At 36.4% G+C, this 15312-nt stretch overlaps 1 long non-coding RNA gene across 1 annotated transcript in view; it reads right to left on the bottom strand.

The window, feature by feature from the left end:
* LOC140599706 (uncharacterized) overlaps nucleotides 1–15159 on the bottom strand; it is a 33990-nt gene extending 18831 nt beyond the window's left edge. Inside the window, exons 1-2 of the long non-coding RNA XR_012002663.1 lie at nucleotides 15075–15159; nucleotides 4813–4889 (exon numbers count right to left, since the gene is read on the bottom strand). This is a non-coding gene — a long non-coding RNA (uncharacterized lncRNA). The remainder of the gene's footprint in view (nucleotides 1–4812; nucleotides 4890–15074) is intronic.
* Nucleotides 15160–15312: the final 153 nt, after the last annotated feature.

Here is a 15312-nt window from a genome sequence, read left to right as displayed (position 1 = left end):
TTTGCCCATGGGAAGAACCTTAAAGGAACTCCTGCTCTGAGTTTAAATGCAATTCTCTGTGCTAGAGTAGATGCTCTTAGTCAGAGCCTGAAACTCCTGACATTACCTGCAAAGTTATCCATGTAGATCCAGGATCCATGTCCATTTTTGGAGGGAAAAGGAGATCATGGCTTTAACCAAAGAGTTATCTGACTTCCGGGCATCTGGGTGGCTCAGTCAGTTCAGCATCTGCCTTCAGGTCAGGTCATGATCTCAAGGTCCTGGGATGGAACCCTGCATCAGGCTCCCTGCTCAGTGGGGAGTCTGCTTTCCCTCTTCCTGTCTCAGTGCTCTCTCTCTCTCTCTCTATCTCTCTCTCTCTATGTGTGTGTCTCTCTGTCTCTCGTGAGTTAGTGCATGTGTGCACTTGTGATATCTCTCTCAAATAAATAAATAAAATATAAAGAAAAGAGTTATCTGACTTCAAAAAGCATAAGATTTTTAGGGCAATAAAACTGTTCTGTGCAATACTATATGGGTGCATATACATCGTCACACATTCGCTCAACACATAGAATGTATACCACCGAGAATGAACTCTGTCGTAAAGCATACACTTCAGGTGATAATAGTGGGTTAATATGTAGGTTCGAAAAGGTACAAACATGAAAGCAGGAATATATGATTGATAACCATCATTCACATTTTGGTAAATATCTTCTTTTTTTATTGATTTACATTTTTATAGACAGTACATCTCTCTCATCAGTCAGCACTAGACACTTTGATTTAATTTTTTTTCTAACTTCATAAGCTGTATGCCCTACCCTGTTGTTAATACATGGTATTAACATCAGTAGTTAGTTTGAACACCAGTAATTAATTTGAATATTATTGCAAACTTAATAATACATTCTTTAAAGAATTGCCTTTACCCTAGTATTTATTGAAATACTTCTCTTTTATTTATTGAATTTTAAAACTTATGACAGATTATAATAATGTATTTATATATTTTGGCAATATATATTTTCAGTTCGTAATTTTTAAACCCAGAAGTTAGCATACATTACTTCACTCACATTTCATTGACTACACCTAATGGCCAGTGGAATAGGTAAATTTAGTCTGAGCTGGGCTGTTACTTCCCATATACAACTGTGTACTATAGAAAGGATGAACAATATTTAAGACACGGGTACAGTCTATGATATAACCCATTTGAGATATTTTGGCAAGCAGAGGTTGAGTTTTTTTTAGTTTTATAAAGGGTAACTCAATCATTGTTTTTTCTTGGAAATTATTTTCTGATTCACTGCATGGGGGCATGGAATCTGAGCAGAAATTGATAGCCTAGAACTTAAAATGATCTTCTCATTGGGGAGAAATTGGAGTTCAGAGTTTCCAAGACAACCAGGACTTGAAGGATCAAGATCCCAGAAAAAAAGGGACCTGCAGAAAAGTGATTTCAATCCTCTGTATACAATCTGCCCTCAATGCATTTGCTGGCCCTAACCAGAGCAAGTGCCATGAGAGGCTCTGAGAAACCATGCAGAAAGCAGCTCCTAATAAACCTTAAAGCAGAGAACATAGTGATTGATTAGGTGGTACCAGGATGACAGAATTTTGAAGTCACCAAAGAAGAATGGAGGAGGCCCAGGAGGAATAAGAGCCTGAAGAGGCTATGCCGTAGGGCTAAGAGCAGGTGAAAAATAGAAGAGTTCAATTGGCTATAACTACCTACCAGAATAGAACTGAATCTCTGGAAAAAATTATATCTGGTAATTCCACTTAAAAGCTCTCAGTATCTGTTATGACTAGAGTGATAAACTAGTTACAGGAAGCCCAGAATGTTTCAATATTTCCCCCTCTTGTCCCTTCATCTTTGGGTTTTACTTGAAAGAATACTGACTAACTGCCTTGGGGTCATGAGGTTGTTTCCAATTATTTATTTATTTATTTATTTTCCCCAGAGAATATGATTTGCTTATATTACGATAGGTTAAGCAACCTTTGGTGAATGTTAGAAAAATATTTTTCTTTCTTCTTATCTTTTGTGGGCCATGGAAATCCTATAATTCTGGAATAGGTGGTTCATGTCTGACTTGGCTTTGGTTACTAATTGGCCTTTTTACAACTGAAGAATTTATTATTGCCATTTAAAAACAAATTGTAGAAGAAGAAATTGGTTTATGTGTTTAATATGAAAATATAGTCCCATTCCTTTATTTTAATGTGACTATATAGCTGGGGGCAACAATTTGTTCCACCATCAACTGTGCATGCTCCATACTTGTTCTCTTCATTGACACCGAATGTGCACATTTCTTTGTTTTTAAATCACATTTTATTTTTAAAAACTTAACTTATTTGTTACTTTGTGCAAATACCCCCCCATTTAAATTCTTTAAGGAAAAATCTAAAGGAGGGAAAAGCAATAGAGGCTACATGTTTTACACTTCTAACAAATAAGAAAGGAATCAGCCTGTGTGTTGAAGGTGTTTTGGTGGAGGGGAATAATTTCTAATTGCATATTGGTAAACACACTTTATTTCTCACACAAAATGAGTTTTTAAAAAATATAATATGAGATTCCAGAAATGGAGGGTGAAGTAAAATGGGCAGAAAACCTTTCCTACCCTTATATTGCCATCCTATTATAGTTCAGCTTGTGTACAGCATATTATTAACTGCATGTGTGTGGATGAGTGTGTGTGCAGAAAATAAGGATCCAGATTAAAATTTAGGTTCATTACTGCCAGTCTCTTACATAACTTTTTTTAAAGTTTTATTTATTGAGACACCTGGGTGGCTCAGTTGGTGAATCATCTGCCTTCAGCTTAGGTCATGATCTCAGGATCCTGGGATGCAGCGCTGTGACCAGCTCTCTGTTCCATGGGGAGACCGCTGCTTTTCCCTCTCCCTCTGCCCCGCCTCCACCTCATGTGCATGCTCTCTCTCTCTCTCTCTCAAAAAAAAAAAAAAAAAGCAAATATAATATTTAAAAATAGTAATAAAGAGTTATTTATTTGAAAGAGAGAGAGAGTGGAGGGAGGGGCAGAGGAGTTTGAATCCTGAAGCAGACACCCCACTGAGTGTGGAGCCTGAGGTGGGGCTTGATCCCAGGACCCTGAGATTATGGCCTGAGCCAAAATTGAGTCTGCTGCTCAACTGACTAAGCCACCCAGGTGCCCCTATAACTTTTATTTAAAAGTAATCAATATGCTAAAGTGGCACATTTTGGGATAGCCTGCCCTTGGCACCTACAGTATTCTTGAAAGAGGCTTTTATTTTATATCTCTTTGAAACATTTCATCATTAGTTCCTGAAAGTAATGTTAGGATCACCATAAAGTAGAGAAAATAAATACATTTTTAAGCTCTGAATTTCTGTTATATTTAGGTTTTAAAAGTTTAAATACAGTTTGCTAGTTCCCCTTATTTTCTTCATAACAGAACCAGTTCAGAATCTTGTGATGGATCAGTTCCAGAATAGTTTCATTTTACTTGTAGAAATTTCAATTTTATGGGTATCATACTTTTCAAATGTATAATAGATATGCTTGGACTTTATACTAACTAGCTCTATTTTAATTTTTACTGAGGCTCTTGTCTGTTTGCTTAAATCTTTGATGCTTCAGGCCCATATGTATTTCACGTATATTTCAAAACAGAAATGTGTTTTTTTTTAATTTTTATTTATTTATGATAGTCACACAGAGGGAGAGAGAGAGGCAGAGACATAGGCAGAGGGAGAAGCAGGCTCCATGCACCGGGAGCCCGAAGTGGGATTCGATCCCGGGTCTCCAGGTTCCTGCCCTGGGCCAAAGGCAGGCGCTAAACCGCTGAGCCACCCAGGGATCCCTAGAAATGTGTTTTTAAAAGAATTGTGTTTTAAAAGAATTGAACAAGCCAGAAAATGCAACATTATATACTGAGATAGAAAATGCTGAATTTGCTTTTTGTTTTTTTTTTAAGAAAAACATTTCAAACTTTATGAAGTAACGTTACATATACTCTACAATTCAATTAAGAGTTAATAGAGATGATAAAAACAAGACCAATAACTTAAAACAAAGAGACAAAAGACAATATAAATAGACCCACAGATGATTCAGATGTTAAAGTTATACATTAAGAACCTGTGATGAATATTTTCAAAAAAATAAATGAAATGTTATCAGAACCCAATGGCTTCACCAATTAATTCCTCCAAATATGTAAGGAATTAGGTTGGCATAATCTTGATTTTAAAACCTGAGAAGTCAGGCAGTCCAGGTGACTCAGCACTTTAGCACCGCCTTTAGCCCAGGGTGTGATCCTGGAGACCCGGGATCGAGTCCCACATCAGGCTCCCTGCATGGAGCCTGCTTCTCCCTCTGCCTGTGTCTCTGCCTCTCTTTCTCTCTCTCTCTCTGTGCTTCTCATGAGTAAATAAATAAAATCTTTATAAATAAATAAATTAAATAAATAAATAAAACCTGAGGAGTCATTATAAGAAAGGAAAAATTACAGGCAAATTTCTACTATAAATAAAGATACATAAGTCTTTAACAGATTTATCAAATCAAGGGAAATAGTATATTATAAAAAAGAGTACTGTATCTTGGCCAAATTGAGTTTAGTCTGAGAATGTAGAATTGGTTTAACATTTGAAAACCAATTTAATTCACCACATTTAAAGAAGATTTTAAAAGCTGATCATCTCAGTAGGTTCAGAAAAAGAATATGACCAAATTCTGCAACCATTAATGATTTTTTAGAAATCCTCTTAGCAAAGGGGATTATAAACTTTTTTAATCTGGCAAACTATTTATGAGAAGCTTCTACTTACTTAATGTTATAGTGTTGAAAGCCTTCACCTTGAATTTGGAAATGAGTTCACCACTGTTCATCATTGTATTAGAAATCCTAGCTGGTATAATAAAGAAAAACATAGGAGAAAAATTAATAGGGACAGGGATTATAATGAAGAAATAAAATCGTCTACTTTTTATAGATAATTTGCTTGAATCTATAAGAATTTAGTTTTATTTCACTTTTATATACCAGCAACAGAAGTTAAATTCTTAAGAAAAGTACCATTTATAATAACATCAAAAATACCAATACATAGGGATAGTGTTAGCAAAAATTATGCAAGATTTCTACACAGAAGATTATAACATTACTGTGAGAAACTGAGGAAATACAACATAAACATAAAGATACCATTAATCTCCTAATGCAATGCAATCCCAGTCAACATACCAAGAGGATTTTTTTAAGGAAAAACTTGACAAATTTTTTCTAAAAATTCTGTAAAACTGGAAAGGGGGCACAGTTAAGTCATTCTTCAGGAAGAACATGGTAGAAGACTTATTCTACGGATTATTGAGTCTTGTTGTAAAGCTGTATAAGATAATATATTGATGATGCAAGGATACAAAATAGAAACTTTAAAAATTATTTTAAAAGAATATAAGAAAAAAAACCCAGTGGAATAAGAGAGTTTATAAAAAGGCTATAGGTATAGAGGTACTTAGTTTATGAGGGAAGATCAGGGAACAGAAAGAAAAAAAACCTAATATTTTCAACAATAATGAAAATGAGAAAATTGGATATTCATACAGAAAAAAATATAACTTGATTATTATCTCATAAAATACGCAAAACCAATTACAAAGTATAGATATAAATGTGAATGACAAAATACTAATAACTTAGAGTGCTAAAGAGATTTAGGTGTCTACTGCATTATTCCTCAAAAATGTGAATAGCAAAAATCATATGCATCCACCAGCTTCAGGGTATCTCCAGATGACTTCAGGGAAGCTAAAACATAAATATTCACCTATTCTCCAAATAAATCATGGAGAATTCATTAAATGCCATTAAATAGTGATGAGATAAATTTAGAGTTCTGGTGTGTTTGAGGACAGTGGACCTAAAAGGAAGGCAGATAAAAAGCAAGATTTAAGGTAAATGAAACTTACAATAACATTGTTAGTTTGAGAATGGAAAACAAGGGGCAAATGGGAAAAAAGGGGGTAAATCAGAAAGATATTTCAATAAGGCCTAGCAGCTGGATTGATATGGGGGGCAAAGTAGGAAAGAATCTAAATGACTGGAGGTTTGAGCCTTATCCTTTTCTTAAGGATATAAAATCAGGAAGGCAAGCTGGTTTGAGAGAGAAAAGTATTGAGTTTGAGATTACATAAGCATATGAAAACGGAAGTGCCCAAAGAAGTAACTATTGGCAGTAAAGAAAGGAGCAAGGCCTAGAGTGATGGAATTAGGATATCAGTAGTGTCTGCAGATAAGTAACACATGGCTAGTCACTGTCTATCCCAATTCTCTCACATCTGTTCCTTGAGTTACAATTGTGGCATCATCTGCATATGCAGATAACTAGTCTGGTTTTGGAATGGAGGGGAGAGGACAAGTGCTGATAGTAACAGAAACTGACAACTTCTGCTAAGAGCTGCCTTTGAGTAACTCTGAAGTCACATAGAACATTGATTGAAATTTTAAACTAGCCTTGTCTTAAGGCCTTCTAGATAAAGAGATGTTTCAGTAGACTCTGGCAAGCCACTCCATTATTTCACTAGCGTTAGAATCTGTCAGGTAGGCTTCTTCTTTCATCAATTAAACCTCACTGGGTAGAATATTAGTGGGGGATGATGCTACACCTAAGGACCAATCTACCCTACTTCTTCAGGTGGGCTAAGGAAGGACACTAGTCATCTGATACAAAAGAAAATTCTCTTCATGACTCTTCTTTTCCTGTTCTTTCTAGAATAGGAACAAGGCAATATATAAATAATCATGGCCATGCATGATGGATGCCATTGGCCACCATTTCTCTAATGGGTGACACCTGGAAGAAAAAAAAAAAGTTATTCTTTAATGGAATAAAGTTCTAAATGATCCAAATTTCAGAAGAGTGCATAAGCATGAATATTTACATTACACATTACCATTTAAAAACATTTTTTTTTCTCCTTTCAAAGCTTCCTAATTGAGCTATAAAAATTCATGCTAGCCTAGAATTAGGCACCCATGCTAAGTGCCCAGAAGTGTCATATTAACACTTTAATCAAGTCTGGGGGCTGGGACTGAGGTGGCAAATTCTCTCTCCCCTACTCCTAAGAAATCAATTTTGTAATTCCTTCTATAGGAATTCTTATTTCCACATAATCCCTTGCTAATAGTCACTGATCAAACTACCTTTTGACTGGAGCTCTATTTAAAAGAATTTTGAGGGGGTGAGGGAGGTACTTTATCAAAGAAATCAAATTCACGATATCTCTCATCTAGCCATAAATAGCTTTTATGGGCAGGTAAATAGTAAAGCAAAGATGACATTTACTTTATTATAGCAAAGAATGTTGTAAAGGACATGGGAAGACCACCATTCATTAATTTTAAATTACATTAGCAAAATTATTTTGAGTTATCAAAGTTATCAGAACCCAGCAGATTTAGGAAAAGTTCTATACCTCCCCATCCCCACTGCCTAAATTTACATTGAAAAGGAGAGCCTATACCATGAAGAGAGCTATTATCAGAGTTACCTTTCTACCTAAGAAAGGTATATCTGCATAATAGGGTAACCTGTGTCTTCCAAACATTTCCTCTTACCTTCCTGTTAATGACCTTCCTCCTATTTGTATCCCTAGACCCCTAACCTTCTCTTTAGCTCAGAATGTCATATAAGCCTCTTGTTGCTTTTTTTGAAATTTCACATCTCTGTGGACTCCCCCCACGTACAAATTTAAATTTGATTTTCTCTTGTTAATCTCTCTCATGTAAATACAGCTCTTCGTTGAGCTAGAAGAATCTTGGACAGAAGAAAATTTCCTCCTCCCCAGCAGTTTAAATTTTGACTCCATCTTAATGCCAGAAATGGTCTTCTTGTAGAGAAAAAAAAAAAAAAACAAAAAAACTTGTTACAGAAGAATTTAAAATTAATGAATTTGGGGCACCTGGGTGGTTCAGTCGGTTAAACCTCTGCCTTCAGCTCAGGTCATGATCACAGGGTCCTGGGATTAAGCCCCATGTCAGGCTCCCTGAGCAGTGGGGAGCTTGCTTCTCCCTTTTCCTCTGCTATTCCTCCAGCTTGTGCTCTCTGGCTCGCTCTCTCTCTCTCTCTCTCTGACAAATAAATAAAATCACTTTTAAAAATTAATAAAATTAAAGAATTCCTCTATTTCATTAAAATATGGGGATTGGATTTAATTTCAGAATCCCAGTCAATGTGAATGAGTTCTAAACAGGAAATTCAGACTGTCTTTCTGTAGACAGTCTGTGTGGAAGCCACAACTTAAGACTTCACCTGCAGGGAGTGTCAGAGAACTCAATGTGTTTCAAATAAGATTAGGCCTTTATCTTGCCTCTGCAGAGAAGATGGTCTTCTGACCCCAATAAAGAAAATTCAATAAAATAAAGAGCAGTGAAGGTAGATGGCCAAGCTCACCTGGGTTAGGAATACAAATCAATGCCCTTACTAACAAACCATAACTTTTATGGCCAGTTTATGATAGTGATAAAGGCCCCAGTGATATGAGTGAGCACATAGCCTTTACTTTTCTAAGCTATTCCATGAAATCTGTTTATTGTTCAGAACAGAGACCAAGAACTTTTATGCAAATGTTCAGGCTGCACACATGCTTTAATGTACTAATAAATAATATTTTTTCCTACCCCTACAACAAGTTCTTAGAAAATCTTCTCTGCCTAAACTTCTTAGAGAATCTTCTCTGCCCAAAATTTTCTTCCCAAACTTCTATCAATCATCATTAGCTAATTGAACTGATCAGGAATGGGCATCCTGCTTTTGACTGATCAGATTTTCACTTCTACAAAACTAGGGTTGGGAAACTGCCTGAGACACATTATTACAGGGATTAAACCAAAGGGTCAGAGAGACATAGGGCTAAGACTTTCGTGTTGGGCTAGTTATGGAAATCTAATTTTCAGAATAAAGTAGATGAGAAATGTGGAGAGAGACACCTCATAGACCCAGAGGAACAAAATTGGCTTTGTCTACCACCTCCTAGTTATTTAAAAGTAACCAGTTTTCTAACTTTTAGCACAAAAAAAAAATGCTCTTGTTTCCAGAGCATCTAGCTGGCTCAGTCAGTGTTTCCATCTAGTTTCTTTCATTCAATATTACAGTTGTGAAATTCATTTATGCTGTTGTAAGTTGTGTAAGGCTTTCCATTATCATTCCGTGAAGTGCAAACGTATGCATTTGCTAGTTTATTTATCTTTATTCTGTGGGTGGGCAACTACACTGTTTCTAGTTTTAGGTTTTGTTCATAGTGCAACTCTGACCATCTTCTTGTTATGCATATGTTTACCTATTGTTAACATATGCCTGGGAGCAGAATTGGTGGTTCATGGGCATATATGTACATTTCAGCTTTAGTAGATATTGTCAAGCCATTATCCAAGGTGATTATACAAATTTACACAACCATCAATAGCATTTAAAAGTTCCAGTTGCTCTACATGCAAATCTCTATTAACACTTGGCATTTCATGTGTGTGTGTGTGTGTATATATATATATATATATATATATATATATATATATATAAATCCATTTTAAAGGAGGTATAGAGTGTTATCTCACTATGGTTTTTATTTGCATATTTCCAATATCAAATGATGTTGATCAACATTTCAGATATGTATTGACCATTTGGATATCCTTTTTTGTGAAGAGCTTTTCAACATTTTTGGCCATTTTTTTTTTTTAAGATTTTATTCACTTATTCATGAGAGACACAGAGAGAGAGGCAGAGAGGCAGAGACACAGGCAGAGGGAGAAGCAGGCTCCATGCAGGGAGCCCAATGTGGGACTTGATCCCAGGTCTCCAGGATCAGGCCCTGGGCTGAAGGCAGCGCTAAACCACTGAGCCACCTGGGCTGCCCCTTTTTGGCCATTTTTAAATTGAGTTGTCTTTTCCTTTTTAATTTGCAGGAATTCTTTATGTATTCCCCATATTAGTCCTTTGTCAGATACAGGTATTGCAAATATCATATTCCATTAGTGACTTGTCTTTACACTTTACTAATGATGTTGTTTAATGAACGGGAGTTCTTATTTTTAATGTAGTATAATTTATCAAATTTTTCTTTTTTGGTTAATGCTTTTTTGTGTCCTGTTTTGTTGTACCTTTCTAACCCAAAGGTACGTATAGTTTTATTTAACTTTTCATTTTAGGCCTGTTATCCATATCAAACTGATTTTGGATAAGAAAGAGGTAGGGGTAATAATTCTTTTTATCATGTGAATATAAATTGAATGAGTGCCATTTATTGAAAAAAATGTCCTTTACCCCATTGTGCTACAGTGTCACCTTTGCATAAACCAAGTGACAGTATATAAAGTACAAAGTTGAGATCTGTTGATGTAGAAGTACCATAAAGCAAATTAAGAAGTCTCAAATTAGGTGCAGGAAAAAATTACTGAAAGCACAATTACATTTTAAGGGAAACACCAGACTTGATCTTCCTGGAATGTGAGTGTCAAACAATGTAATTCTCAGTTCATGTAAATCATTTTAATGTTATGCGCTCTGAAACCATTATATTCAGTCTATAAGAATGAAAGGAACCAAATACTGAAGATATAAACATTTGACCATCTCAGCGGACTGTGGGACTAAGGCTTATAACAGACAAGGTGATAAACTTGTTTTTTTGGACTCTGGCTACAGAGTACTCCTGCGTCAATAAACTAAGGCAAACTGAAATAAGACAACTTGGGTATATCTGTGACAGTCTTGGCCCAGTTTTAGAAATCAAGAGTAGTGAGGCCATTGTGTGCAATAAAACAAATATATTAGGTGAATGTCTCCTATATAACAACTGAAAGCATTTTCTACCCCTGAACAACTTATTGGAAATGTTTTCTCTCTCACATATACATAACTAATCTGTACTATTGGGAAAAAAACAAGTCAGCAAGCAGAGTAATTAAATAACATGTCTGTCAAAGTGTCTAACAGTGCTACACAAATAAAACTGCATTGTGTACTTCATTTTTTCTTTTGTACTTTGAATGTATCAGTATGATAATTCAATATAGTTCTTGAGGAATAAATGCTATTAAAATAAAATGACTGTCAACCTGACTAAATTAGTCTTGAATATAGGCAATGCAGAGCCTTTTAAAATGTACAACACCAATATTTTCTAGGCAATGGAAATTAAACCTATCGTCTTTAATTTAAAATGATGTTTTAGAAATGGCAGAGATGTCTCTAAAATTGGAATATTAAAAGGGCAGCCTATGCAAAGTGCCCATTTTGAAATTTAGCTCTACTGTAGGTTCAGATATTCCACAAAAAAAAAAGTTACTGATTAACTAACATTCAAGAAGGAATCATTTCCCAGAACGAGGTCTTAGTAACACAACAGAGTTGCTGGAAGAGTGAAACATCTTGGAGTGAAACATGAGATAGAGCCTCATCTCTGGGATCACACCTCATCACTCAGGTTGTTGGGATTGTGCCCGCCTTGAGGAAATTTTTTCTACTGCCTGTACATGCCAAGTCATAAGAATTTCACTCATCTACAGCTCATTAACCACTTACTGAAGACAGAAACCAACTTGGTGGGTGGTTGGAAAGAACCATGCACCTTACAACTTCTTCTCCTCCTTTTTCTTTCCTTTTGCCCTTTTTTTTTCCTTTTTCTTGGAGCACTACACGTATACTCCGTTTTTTTGCTTTGTAGTGAATTTCACTGCATAGTTATTTCACCTTGATCAATCTTCCCTGTGGATATATATTCTATATTTGCTCACTCTTTCCGTTTTTCTCTATCAATTATGGCCCCATTGCCTCAGAAGATTTCTCTCTGAACCAGGGTCCCACATGCAACTTTTGCAGTTGCCCAGGACCCCTTCCTAGAAGAGCATCACACTTGGTTTAATGGTCTGTGGTCACTGTCTTGATATTTAACTTTATTTCTGAACTTGTGTTTTGTAAATGAAGTCTAATGGAACAGTGGAGCATGCATATGAGCAAAAGAGATATGTGTGATATACATATTTATTGTTTCTTACCACCCCATTAACATGTAACATTTGCCATGCCCCATGAACATCAAATTCCAGGGGACCCATAATGCATGGAAGTTCAGGGAGTTCACACTATATAAGATAGTGTGTCAAGTCTGTGCCTGGATGTTGACAGCCCTAAAAGGCCACATGTTCTACTTGTACCAGAACTTCTGCAGAAAGAAGAAATATCCAAGGAACTCTATCATATTCTTCCTTACTCATCTTACCTCCTTGTATTAGCCAGCTGTATTGAAAATGATCACATGAAAGGAAAGGAAAAGGTAGAGCAACTCATAATTCCTTTTCTTTTCAGTCCCTCCTAACTCATCAGTAAGCTGAAGGTAAATTGTTGGTAGAGTATCAAGACACAGTGCATATCAAGACATAGAATAAAGACAGTTGGGTTAGTTTCGTGTAGTACTTCTATAAAATACATTTTCGTATATGAGCTATGAAGTATGAATTCTGTGACTTGGGTGATATCACATATGAGTTAAATGCTTTTATATTTGAATTTAAAACTGTCATTGCACAATGTAAAGATTAAGTGTAAAAAAAATACTAATGATTTAAAATTTCACTTTTTTAATTAGAAGGGCATTACATAACAGAACAGGATGACAGGTTGGTAAGTGGTAAGGATTGTGACAAAAGGAAAAAAAGCTTTATTTTTTAAGTACCTTTAACTGCACTTTTTCCCCTGTTCTTTCAATAAAGGGTATTGCACTTTAATTTGGCCTTGGGCCCCACAAATCATTCAGCTGGCTCTACTGAAGACTTTTCAGTTGGAATTGTGTGCCTCACTTTCACTAATTATGGCTGAGAGGGTGACATCAATACTAGCAAAGTTTTGGAAAGGGATATTCAAATTTGTGACTCTTTGGAAAATCTCTGAAAACTTTCTTCACACTTTCCAGAAGTTTTGAGTAAAACTAATACTTTCTCAAACACAATAACCAAAATAGTTTTTAAAATTCTATTTCTTTTAATGATATTGCCTTATTTTATGATGAGGATTACAATTTTTTTTTCCTACTGGTTTTCACTGAAATAATGTAGTATTTCAGCTGTACTACAGGCTACATAGACTTTGAGTGGCCAGCACAGGAGTCACAATAACCCTAGGGCTGGGTTGGAAACCTTACCATTATCTGCCTCCAGGAGAAATATGTTTTAAATGCCAAATAATTAACTTACAAACTAACATTTTTCTATAGCCTGTTTGCAAATCAAGAGCCATCTCCTTTTGCTTTACAGTTTCTTATGGTTTCAATATGATGCTTGATATATCCTAAATTTGCTTAATGATTGGAAAATTTGTTAATTTTTTTTTTTTTTTGAGAGTGTGGTGTGTTTTTGTCCCTTGGATTAGCCCTGGTCAGGAAGAGGCAGGACATATGCACAGGAAGCAGAATATAGGGAGCAAAAGTTTCAAATTGTGTACCAAGATTCAGACATTTCCTGTTCATTTTCTTGATTCTGTAATGACTACTAGGAATATTTCTTTTAAGTCATTTTTTTAAATCACTCCTTTCTTTAGTCATTCAGTCATTCAAACCCTCAGAGATTAGGCATTTTCTATGAAATTTTCCTACGAGAATAGAGAAAAATTTTGAAATGCTTTGTATCTCCAAGAATTTTATTCATCTTCAATTAGAAGTTAGGTGTTTTAACTTGAAAAGAGAAAGAAGACAACAAGAAATGATAAATGATAAAACAAGAAGAATTCCCTGTACTCTTTATGTCAGTTGTGGCCACGTTGAGTAATTATTCATCTGTATATTAAAATCCATCTTTTCTAATTCATCTTTGGAATGCCTGATCCTTTCAACTGCTACCATCTTAATTTGAGACTAGCAACAGGAGCGAAAAACAACCTGCCTGTATTTGGATTTTTAGGTCACAAGCTCAATACAAACCCATTTTGCCTGTCTTGATTTACATTCTTGCTACATTTGATTACTTCTCCCCCCTCCTTTAGCTATATTCTCAGATCTCCCTCCCATGGAAGAGAAGTAGTTTATAAGAAGACAAGTACACATATAATTTAAATGGTCTGTTTAGGTAAACCTAACATTACATTTTTAAAATTACATTTATATTTCCACGAGGAAGCCTTCTTTCAGTAAGAAGATTTCTCTGACATGTTCTTATAGAACACATGTACTTTTCACAAAAGAAGGGACTGTCACAGATTGTAGACTAAAAGGGGGAAGCCTTGCCATCATTTCCCTCAAACCTTCCGTGTTTATTTGCAAAACTTGTCCCTGATGCAATCTTCATTCCATTCCATAGCTTTTAAAGAATGGCGGTTTATTTTAATGAAGACCATTCTTCCTCCCTCAAGCCACTCTTGGATAAAAGGTTAACTTTTCATGTTAATCCTTTATCAGAAATTGTTTTCGTGTGTATTTGAACCTTCAGACAGACTCACCTGCCACTATTACAGTCAACGTTCAAATCGGGGAAACTATAAGGAAACACTAAAGTACTAGAGATCACATCCTCAGAAGTCTCTAGTAGCAACAAAACCGCAAACACCCAGTGGTGTTTTTGTTTTTGTTTTTGTTTTTGTTTCGTTTTCGAAAATCCTGAGATAAAATGAAATTGTAAGACTAACCTGGATCCCAGTGCCACTCCACCCTTGCCAACAGGTTTTTAAACCCTTACGTTGATTGGCACATTCCCCTGTAAATAGTATTTCCAGACTCTGTGTCCGTTTTGTGTTTCGTTTTGTTTTTTATAAATTTATTTTTTATTAGTGTTCAATTTGCCAACATACAGAAGGACACCCAGTGCTCACCCCGTCAAGTGCCCCCCTCCGTTTTCAAGGTCTAAGCGGGAGAGAGTCTACGGGCCCCCGGGTCCCTAACAGCTAAGAGCCGAGCCTGGTCACGTCTGCAAACGCCCCCAACCCAGCAACAGCGACCTAATCGGCGAGGGCCCGGGAAGCCCCCGCCGTGTCAGCGCCCGCCTCTGCCCGCGCAGGGGTCTTCACCCGCGGCCCGGGCCTTCGCTCCCGGGGGACCCGGCGCAAACCTGTTACTCTCTTCCTGCCCTTCCGGGGGTCTCAGGTGACTCTGTGTGAGATCAGAAACTCCAATAAAGTTTTCCGGGACTTTCCCTGAACTGACTCTAGAGGTCAGAGGAAGTAAGAGAAGGAATCAGGCCGGAAAGAGGAGTCAGCCATCCTCTCGAGGTCTGGGAAGGGCAGACCTATGGTGTTAAACTCGGGGGGCGGGGCGGGGGAGACGGAGGGGGAGCGGCGACGAGCGGA

The sequence above is a fragment of the Vulpes vulpes genome, chromosome 7 (genome assembly GCF_048418805.1).
Source record: "Vulpes vulpes isolate BD-2025 chromosome 7, VulVul3, whole genome shotgun sequence".
Taxonomy (NCBI): domain Eukaryota; kingdom Metazoa; phylum Chordata; class Mammalia; order Carnivora; family Canidae; genus Vulpes; species Vulpes vulpes.
The sequence above is the reverse complement of the archived record's forward strand: the minus strand, read 5'-3'. Positions and strand labels throughout refer to the sequence as shown.